The 9,987-nt window shown below is 43.4% G+C and overlaps 1 long non-coding RNA gene across 1 annotated transcript; it reads right to left on the reverse strand.

Moving 5' to 3' along the window:
* Window positions 1-6,918: 6,918 nt before the first annotated feature.
* LOC112658943 (uncharacterized) lies at window positions 6,919-9,630 on the reverse strand. The gene is made up of 3 exons (XR_003136049.2): window positions 9,409-9,630; window positions 8,518-8,581; window positions 6,919-7,044 (listed from the first exon to the last, which is right to left on the reverse strand). It is a non-coding gene; the product is annotated as an uncharacterized LOC112658943 (long non-coding RNA).
* Window positions 9,631-9,987: the final 357 nt, after the last annotated feature.

Below are 9,987 nucleotides of genomic sequence, written 5' to 3' on the forward strand. Positions count from 1 at the left end.
GATCAGGATGTCTAAGCATCTTAGACAGAAGCAGAATGTGGGCCATTTTTCCCCAAGTTAATTTGGTTTGGCTGGTTTAAGTCATTATCAGGTCAGCTTTTTTTTTTTTTTAAGACTTTATTTATTCCTGAGAGACACACAGAGAGAGGCAGAGACACAGGCAGAGGGGGAAGCAAGCTCCATGCAGGGAGCCCAATCTGGGACTCGATCCCGGGACCCCAGGGTCATTCCCTGAGCCGAAGGCAGATGCTCAACCACTGAACCACCCATGTGTCCCATAGGTCGGCTTTTCTTAGTCAAAAATCATTGTCTCTTCTGAAGTCAATGGGTTACAGGGTAAACTAGAAGAAAAAAAATCCTAAACAAAAGGCGGATGCAATGAAATAGAGAATTTTCTTACTAGATGTGCTATTTCTGATAGAAAAATGTTTATCCTCTGCCTATCAAGCAATGTGGGTTCCTTGGTCTGGAGGGGAGAGAGGGTTGCAGGTGCCAGCATGGGGTGAGGACAGCGCAGTGTGGACGGACAGGCTGAGCTGACTGCCCAGGCGGGGCCGCCCATCGGGCCACTTTGCACATTCAACTGGAAGGACGCGCGTAGGTAACAAGAAGGGCTCAACTCAACGCCGAGGAGTGTGCAAGTCCTCCATCCTTCTTTTGACTCCGGCGGAGGTCTCTAAATTGGGAGTAATCTTGCATAGCCCGTGGGCTCCCTCCATGTGGTCCTACCAGGTGAGCAAGGGATGAAATGTGGCAGCGAGTCCAGGGCCGTTAACCGTAATGGACGCGCTGTGTCAAGAGCAATAAACCAGCGGGGGAGGCCCAGATGTTTATGAACACATCCGGAGGCTTGGTGCACAGCAGTCACAGCCACATGGGCACAGGCAGGAAGCTGCCACAGCCTGCCTGGCCTTGCGAGGCAGGAGCGGAGATCTGCCCCTCTGCCCCACAGATCAGAGACCCGATGGGCACGATGCAGGGATGTCAGGGACGTTCCAGACACACCCCTCATCTGGGAAGGGACAGCTAAGGTTGTCAGAGGAAAATAAGATTTACAGCTACAAAATGACCACAGAGCGAGGAAAAAACCCATCTGTGAAGTGGGTAGGACGTGTCACAGCAGTGGATTGGGAAGCTCCAGGGGAGCCTCTACGTGAAATAAAATCCCAATAACATCTCGTTGCCAAGGGCCCATGCAATGTCCCATGGCTTGCATCCCTGCGTGCCTGGCGGCCCCCAAGCCCGAGGCTCCCATGTGCTAAGATTTCTCCTGCCCCAGGAACTTTGTGTAATTTTCTCTCTTCTGTTTTATGTTTAACTTTCTTTTTTCCTTTTTTTTTTTTTTTAAATGGAAGTACAGTTAACAGAGAGTGTCATATGAGTTTCAGGTGTACGGTTGGGGATTCGACCCCCACCCGGGCATTCCCCAGTGCCTGTGGCCTTGGTTTGCTGCTCGTCCCCTCCCCTGCTCTACCCAGCCCTGCCCCCTGCCCCTCCTGCTGCCACCATTTTGTTCTCTCAATTTCCGTCCACTGTCTGGTTGTCTCTTTGCTCCCCTGTTCTGTTTTTTAAATGCCTCCGTTCTCACGCCTTTTCATCTTGAAAATGTCATCTTCAACTTTCTGTTCCAAGGAAGGCATTGCCTGCCCTCCATCACATTGCCACGCATTTGGGAGAACATATCGAATCTGTCATGATTTTATTCCTGTTTCTGCTTTTCGTCTATGGCATTGTCTCTTCTTTGTACGACTAAGACAGTATGGTGTCTGGGACGTGGTAGCTGCTCAGTAAGAGTTTGTAGAATGAATGCAACTCATGTTCACTGAGGTCCTCATGCATGCGTCCTCCTGTACCCTTCCTACGGAAACGTGATTTGAAATGGCAAGTAGCATGAATTCAGGCAAATACTCTTAGTACTTGATTGTGACTCGACTTGCTTGCATTTGCTTTCTGCCAGAGGCTAAGGGTTTTTTCAAAAAAAATCCACCTGTAGGGCAGCCCGGGTGGCTCAGTGGTTGAGCATCTGCCTTCGGCCTCAGGCATGACCCCGGGGACCCGGGATCAGAGTCCTACATTGGGATCCCTGCATGGAGCCTGCTTCTCCCTCTGCCTGTGTCTCTCTCTCTCTCTCTCTCTCTCTCTGTGTTTCTATGAATAAATAAATAAAGCTTTAAAAAAGTCCACCTGTAGGCATAAATGTGCATCCTTAACATCTGTCCCTCTCTCTTCTCTCTTCCCATCTTCCTTAATTTGGGAGAGAACATAGGTAATGCATTATTCTTTTCATATATATATATATATATATAATATTTTTTTAAAGTGTGCTCCACATGGGGCTTGAACTCATGATCTGAGGTCAAGACCTGAGCTAAGATCAAGTGTCAGACACTCAATGGGCGGAGCCACCCGGGAGCCCCTCCTATTTATTTTTAACATTAAAATAAGTAATATATGTTCTTACTCTGCAAAAGAAAGTTTTATTCATGTGACCATATGATGCAAACTACATCAAATTAGATCTATAACATAAAATACAAATTCTCCTTTTTCTATCCCCCACCCCTGCCACACTCTGACCTGTTTCACTCTGCCCTCCAAAGACAGGCAACTTCTGTTAATAGTTTGGAATATATACTTCAAACAATTTTCTATCCATTTATGAGCTTCCTATTGTGTCCTTGTATTGCCATCTATTTATTGATTTCTGCCCTTTTCTTTGTTATTTCCCATTCTCTGTTTTCTCTGGGTTTATTCTCCTGTTCTTTGGGTATCTCCTGAAGCTGAATCCTTAACTCATCAATTTCCTGCCTTTCTTCCTTTCTATGTGAGCATTTAAGGCTAAATTACCCCTAAGCAGTGCCTCGGCAGCATGCTACAATTTTTGACATTTTCAAAATTATAGTCCAGTCCCAAGCATTTCTCATTGACATTATGATTTCCTCTTTGAGAAGTAAAATATTTGTAAAATATTTTAAAATCTTGAAATGTTTTTGTTCAAGATGTTTTGTGATTTGTTCCTAAATTAATTGCGCCATGGTGAGAGAATGCAAAATGTGTTCTTGGACACCCTCGCGGTGTGTGAAGCTCTGCACGTGCCCAGACGGTCATGTGTTTGTCTGTTCCTGACTTTTCTGTGCTTCTTTGTTTTTCTTTTCTCCTTTTCTGTCCTCGTTTAGATTGAATAAATACTTTAAAAATACTCTTTTTTGTTTATTACGCAATTTATATACAGAGAAATGCAAACATCTTAAGCGTTGCAGCTCAGTTAGCTGAAACAAATCCAGACTCTCAAATCCTTTGTTGAAAGGTGGAATATTTCCAGTGGGCCAAACCTTTCCTGGGGCCCCTGTACAGCCCACCACCTGTCCTCCACCTGCAGACCCTATACTCTCGTTAACTCTCATTTGGCTCCTCCTGGAGCTCACGGAAATATGGACTGTTCTGTATCTCACTAGTGGTTCAGCATGGTTTTGAGGTTCTCCAGGGCTACTGAGTGAAGTACTTTGTTCCTTTGAAAACACCGTGGAGTAGCGTTCAATTGTATAATATGCCACTATTGATGGATACTTGCGCCCTCTCTGATTCTTTGTCGTTCGGAATAAAGCTGCCACGAACATTCTTCCCTGGGTCTTTTTAGGGATATGCGTTTTTTGCTTCTCCCAGGTACATACCATGTGGGGAACTCCCCCTCGATTGGGTGCGTGCATGTGTAAGTTTGTAAGAAACTGCCAGCCCGTTGGCAGAGCAGCATTTCACACCCTGCCAGCAACTGTGACACTGTGTTGTTTCAGCCCCTTGTCGGTGTTTGAGGTGGCCGAACTATTTAATTGTAGCCATTCTGTGCTGTGTGGTGGCATCTCAGGGCTCCTTCAACGTTCACCTCTCTGACGACGAGGAATACCGAGCATCTGCATACACATATTCGCCGTTGAAATCTCACTCTTTGTGAAGTGTGCACCTTTATTCTCCTTATATTTTTAATGGGCCCTGGGGAGCCGCATTGTTGAGACACTGGATTTCTGTGCTTTCATCAAGAGAGTTTTGTTTTGACAATAGTTCATCCATGAATGGGTCCTTGATTCTTTAGAGGCTGGTTTCTATTTTGGTTTCCTTTGCTCTCACTTGTTAAGGAGTGTCTGGCATGGCCTTTATATTAGAGCTGGTCCAGCTCTTCCCTGGCCTCAGCTGAGTGCTCTGGGGTTTGGGATGTCTGCACACTCTGGGTGGTTGGAACTTCCGTTGAGTGTCTGATCATTATGTTTGAACATGCATCTTTCGTCATATGTGAATGAAGAAACCAGCACACCCAGAGTTACTTGTGAAATAAAATTGGGTTTATTGGGTGAGAGGGTGCAGACAGGGAAGCATCTGAGTCCAGGGAAGCTTCCTCATCCTCTCACCAACCAGAGGGTCAGTCTTGGGTCTGACGTGGCTGCCGGGGAAGGATTCCCTGGAGAGGGGTCCACGCTCTCTCCAGAGAGGATCCCAGTGGGTCAGGAAAGCACTCATGGGGTCACATAGTGATGACCCTGCCCTGATTTCTTCATGCAGCCTCACTAAGAGTAAGGGGGTCTCGATGTAGTTAGAATAGAGTCACCATGATGAGGGCTGAGAAATCATGTTAGAAGCGAAGGTGACCTTGAACAGAGTTTTTGTATTGGATGGGGGGGGGGGGGATGAGGTTGGATAGTTCAGCTGAAGAGGGTAGGAAATGATTTGGATGACTCACAAGGAACCTTCCGGACAAGACTCTGGAGTGGGGGTCATGCCTTTGCACACTTGCTATTTTCACACGAAGATAGAACACATCTCCCTAACATTTAAAAATGCACAGATCTGCGGTTCTCAGCGTGCTCATAGGACAGAGAACGTGGTGCCCATTGGCCATCACTCCCCAACTGCCTCCCCTCTGCCTCTGGTGCCTCCTGGCTTTGCCTGTCTGGGGACCCCACCCAAGTACGATTATGCCACATGCAGCCTCTGTGCCTCGGTGTCTCTCAGGTTCATCTGTGCTGCAATATGTCTCAGCACTTTATTTCTTTCTGTGGCTGAAGAGTACTCCACGACGTATGCTCACTGCATTTTGATCATCCATGCATCGGTGGATGGATGTTAGAGCTTCCTGCTTTTTGGCTATTATCAATAGCGCTGCTATGAAGGGTCACTTAGAGTTTTCATATGGACCTATCTTTTCAGGTCTTATGGTCACACGATCAGCACTGCAGTTGCTGGGTCATAGAGTAATGATGTGTAACTTCCTGAGGAAAGGCCAAACCATTTCCCAAAATGCTTACACCATTTTATGATCCCACCAGCGATGTATGAGGATTCTAATTTCTCCATATCTTCACCGGCACTGTGATTGTCTGCCGTTCCAGCAAGGGTGAACTGGGAATTCACTGTAGCTTTTGTTTGCATTCTCCTAATGACGGCGATCATCTTCTCATGTGTACTGAACATTTGTATATCTTCTTTTGGGGGAAATGTCTATTGAAATATTTTTTTCCATTTTTTTAACTGGCTTGTCTTTTTATTATTGAATTGTAAGAGCTCTTTACATATTCTGGAAAAGTCATTTCAGATAGATGATTTTAACATTTTATCCTATCTCCCGGTTTGTACTTTCACTTTGTTGTTGTTTTTCTTGGGAGAGCAACCATTTTATATTAATAAATTCTGATTTATGTCTATTTTCTTCTGCAGTGTCTTTGGAGTTATATCTAAAACTCCAGCAGAGTTTTGGAGTTATATCTAAAAGAGTCAGACCCTTGTTTGATTTGAGGTCACAGAGATGAAGGTTTCCTCTAGGAGTTTTATACTTTGAGCATTTACATTTAAGTCTATTATTCATTTTGATTCTATTTTTTGTGTATGGTGAAAGGCAGGGAGCCAAGTTAATTCTTTGGCATGTGGATATCCAGTTGTTTTAGCACCACAAAAAAGACTACTGTTTTCTCTTTGTAGTAACTTTTGAATTGGAAAGTATGAGTCTTCCACCTTCGTTCTTTTCCTAGATTGTTTTGGCTATTTCATCTCCCTTGCAATATCATAATACTTTTAGGATCAGCTTGTCCATTTCTGCAAAAACAGGCAGCTGAAATTTTGGGAGGTATCACACTGAGTCTGTAGACCAATTTAAGACGTATTATTTTCTTTTTTTTTTTAATTTAAATTCAATTAGCCAACATATAGCACCATCTCAGTAACTCTTCCAATTCATGAACATGCTCTGTTTTTCTATTTATTTGTGTCTTTAATTTCTTACAACAATGCTTTATGGAAAGCATTTGTATGGGTTTCAGTGTGTAAGTCTTGTACTTCTTTGGATAAATCTATTCTGAAATATTTGATTCCTTGTGGTGCTATTGTAAATAATATAATGTTTCCTTAACTTCATTTTCATATTGTCCATTGCTAGTGTCTACATTAAGATAACTGATTTTTTTTTGTATCAAACTTGAATCCTGCACCCTTAAGGAACTCACTTATTAGCTCTAATGGTCTTTTTTGTGTGTGGATTCCATAGATGTTGACAGAGAAAATCATGTCATCTGCCAATGGAGATAGTTTTACTTCCTTTCCAATCTTGGTGACTTCTCTTTTGTTTCCACCCTGTCTAAGCCCCTAATACCACGTTAAATAGAAGTGATGTCACTGTACGTTCTTGTCTTGTTGCTCATCTTAAGGGGAAAATATTCACCCTCTTACTATGAAGCATGATGTTGGCTGTGGGATTTTTGTAGGTAGCCTATTTCTGGTGGAGGGAGTTTCTTTGTATTCCTAGTTTGTTGAGTAGTTTCATTATGAATGGGTATTGGATCTTGTCAGATGCTTTTTCTCTCCAATGAAATCATCTTTTTAAAAAATTTTATTAAGTAACTTTAAAAACTTTATTAACGTAGAACAGTATCTAGCCCACGGTCCTCCTTTTCATCCAAAATTCTTCTCCTTCCCACCTATAAATGTTGGAGATCCTCCAGGCTCATTTCCAAGTGCTTTTGTATGTCACCTTTACACATTTACCTTTGATGATTTAGTAAATTGCTGTAATATTAAAATATTAAATATGTTAAAAATATATTAAAGGTATCTACTCACCAGCCCTTCCAAACTGATTTATGTCAGTCCGAATCCTTTTTTCAGCCCAAACCCATGTATCCAGTGCCTGCCTGGGCTGGGCTCTCTGGGTGTATTAAAATGAACTTGTCCAAAGCCTCACTTCGGATCCCCACTCTGTTCTCCACCTGATCTTTGAACCAGGTTTGTTTTATATGATTTCTTCCTCCACTTGTTCTTTCATGCCACAAATCTGGGCATGTTTTTTGAAATATCTATCTTTCTTAGTGTGCTCATAAAAAAAAGTGATGTTTCTAATTTTAGAACATTTCTTGAGTTCACAGCTCTCACTGGGGGTGGAGTCCCCATGTCTTTGGGCCACAACTTCCCGCTGGCCCTTGTAGGTCTTGGTCTGGGACACGTCATCCTCTGTCAGGACATTCCACCTGGCTACGTCCTTTCTCTGAAATACTTCTCTGCTTCCTCCAGCATTTATTTTTTGTTTTGGTGGAGGGAGCATTAAAAAGTGGTTAAAACCAGTTTAAAAACAGTTTAATCTGTGGTGACTACAGGAGAATGTGTGAAAGAACATTGTTAAGTACACACTCCAGCATCATTCATCAGCATGAGGGCTGACACACTGCTCGTTTCTGAAAGGTCCTGCTGTGCTAGCCCGAGCCCCCCTCCCCGCCGCCTTGCTGCCCGTTAAGTGACAACTCTCCTGACATTGGTGTTAATTATTCTCTTGATTTCTTCATGTTCACATGCGTGTGGGTGTACTCACATTCATGTTCACACCCCCCGCCAAGCCATAGACTGCCTGGCTTTGAACTTTATGGAAATAGAACATACTATGTATATTCTGTGACTTGCCTTTTTGCCTTGGAGATACATCATATTCATGCATGTGGTTGCAGTTCATGTATTTTCATTATTATGTTGCATACTTATACCATAATTTATTTTCTCATTCTACTATTAATGGATATGTATTGTTTCTTCCAGTTTTTTGTCTATTTTGAACAATGCTTATGAGCATTTTTGTGTATGTCTCCTTGGATTTATATTCCAGCCTGCAGAATGAAATTGTCTCCCCAAGAGGACTGAAAGCATATTGATGCTGCTGGAGCATTCGGAGTGCACGTGTGTGGGTGCGTGTGTGCATACATGTGCGAGTGCACGTGTGTGTGCGGTGATAACACACAGGTAGTAGATCATAGAAAGTCTTTGTAAGGAGCTGGATTTTTAGGTTGAAGCCCCCTGGCACTCACCAAAGAGCACCCATCTACGCACAGAACTGGTGTCATGGCCATAGATAATCTCCTAGGGACAGTGTATAGAGATAAGGAAGCTGAACAAAAGGTCAGCCTGGAATATGAGAATTCTGGGGAGCAGAAGGGTGTATCCTCTCCTTTCCATGCCCTCACGGTGGTGGGGGGGAAACTCGAGTTCACTACTTACCCCAAGTGTACTGACCCAGGGTGTGGAACGGTTATTCTAATATTTTCAAGCAGTTCCTCTCATCCTAAATACAATTATAAAAAATAACAATATTAATTCCTGCCCACAGCATCCACAGATAAGGTAGGAACCAAGATATGTCTTTAAAATGTGCATTATATCTGGAGAAGAAGCCAAGAAAGAGCTTCAAGTCATTATCTCTGATTTGTAAACTGCTATTTTGATGTAAGATATTTAATGAGAGTTTCTCACATCATTAATTAGGATTATAAAATATCCTTTTGGACATTATATATATTTCAGTGCACGGAGACACTCTCATCCATGCAACCAATTTTCCTATTGTTGAACAGTTTTTACAAGTAATTTTATAAGGTTGTTTTCAGTGTCTATAACAAAAATCTCATAATTCACTTCTTATAGATCTCTTGCTTTTTTTTTTTTTTTTGAAGAAAGATATCTAGAAGTGGAATTTCTAGTTTATGGCTTATAAACCACAGACAGTTATAAACACCTGGAGGCTGGGTGTCCAGGATTAAAGCACCTGCAGATCTGCCACCTGATGGGACCCCGCTTCCTGGTTCACAGATGGCATCTTCTCCTGTGTCCTCAGGTGGGGAAGGGGCGAGGGGGCTCCCTAATCCCACTCTGGGGGCTCCACCATGGAGCCCCATGGTCTCATCACCCCCACAGACCCCACCTCCTAAGACCTTGTAGAGGGGATTAGGATTCAATGGTTGAATTTTGGGGAGGACACAGAATTCAGTCCACAGTGTTACCACTTCAGCGAATATCGGCCACCTTCCCACTTGGGACTCAGTTACTGTCATGGGTAATGGGGAGATAACAGTGCAAAATACAAACTTGGAGGGGGGAGAAATGAATGTTCACCTGAATGCTTCGTGAGTTAAGTGTGCAACTGCTGCAGAGGCATGAGATGCCTTGTGTAGGACACGCAGGTGGACACCGACTCTTCTGAAAAGCTGGCCCCGCTCCCTGGTCGGTGGGCAGCTTGAGAGGGGGCTGTGGCTCGCAGCTGGCCTGCTGGTCATCAGCTCCACGGGGACCACTGTGCGTGCTCCACCAACATGCTGGTCACAGTCCCAGTTAGCTCCTGAGGAAGGGCACTGGGTTCAGGACAGGGATCAGAGAAAATGAAAAATGTCCTATTTCCCATTTTGATAATTTGTGGCATTTCTTCTGCTGCTCGTGTGTGTTACGAATATAGGAGAAAAACGGAAGGGTAAGTTTTTCTACAATTAAAAAGGTATCCCACCTCCTTAAAAAATTCTAGGCTGTGGAGGAAATTGGAGAGAATCAAAATGTGCCTTGAAAAATCCATATAATGGAAGGAATCTGGATCCTGCACACACTGGAGATGATTTACAAATGTGTGTTGGTCTTTCCAAAATTTTCATGGCTGCCTGGATGTTGTAAAAATAATTTGAAACATGTTAGTATGCTTTCCTT

This window comes from Canis lupus, chromosome 2, assembly GCF_003254725.2.
Source record: "Canis lupus dingo isolate Sandy chromosome 2, ASM325472v2, whole genome shotgun sequence".
In the NCBI taxonomy this organism is placed as follows: domain Eukaryota; kingdom Metazoa; phylum Chordata; class Mammalia; order Carnivora; family Canidae; genus Canis; species Canis lupus.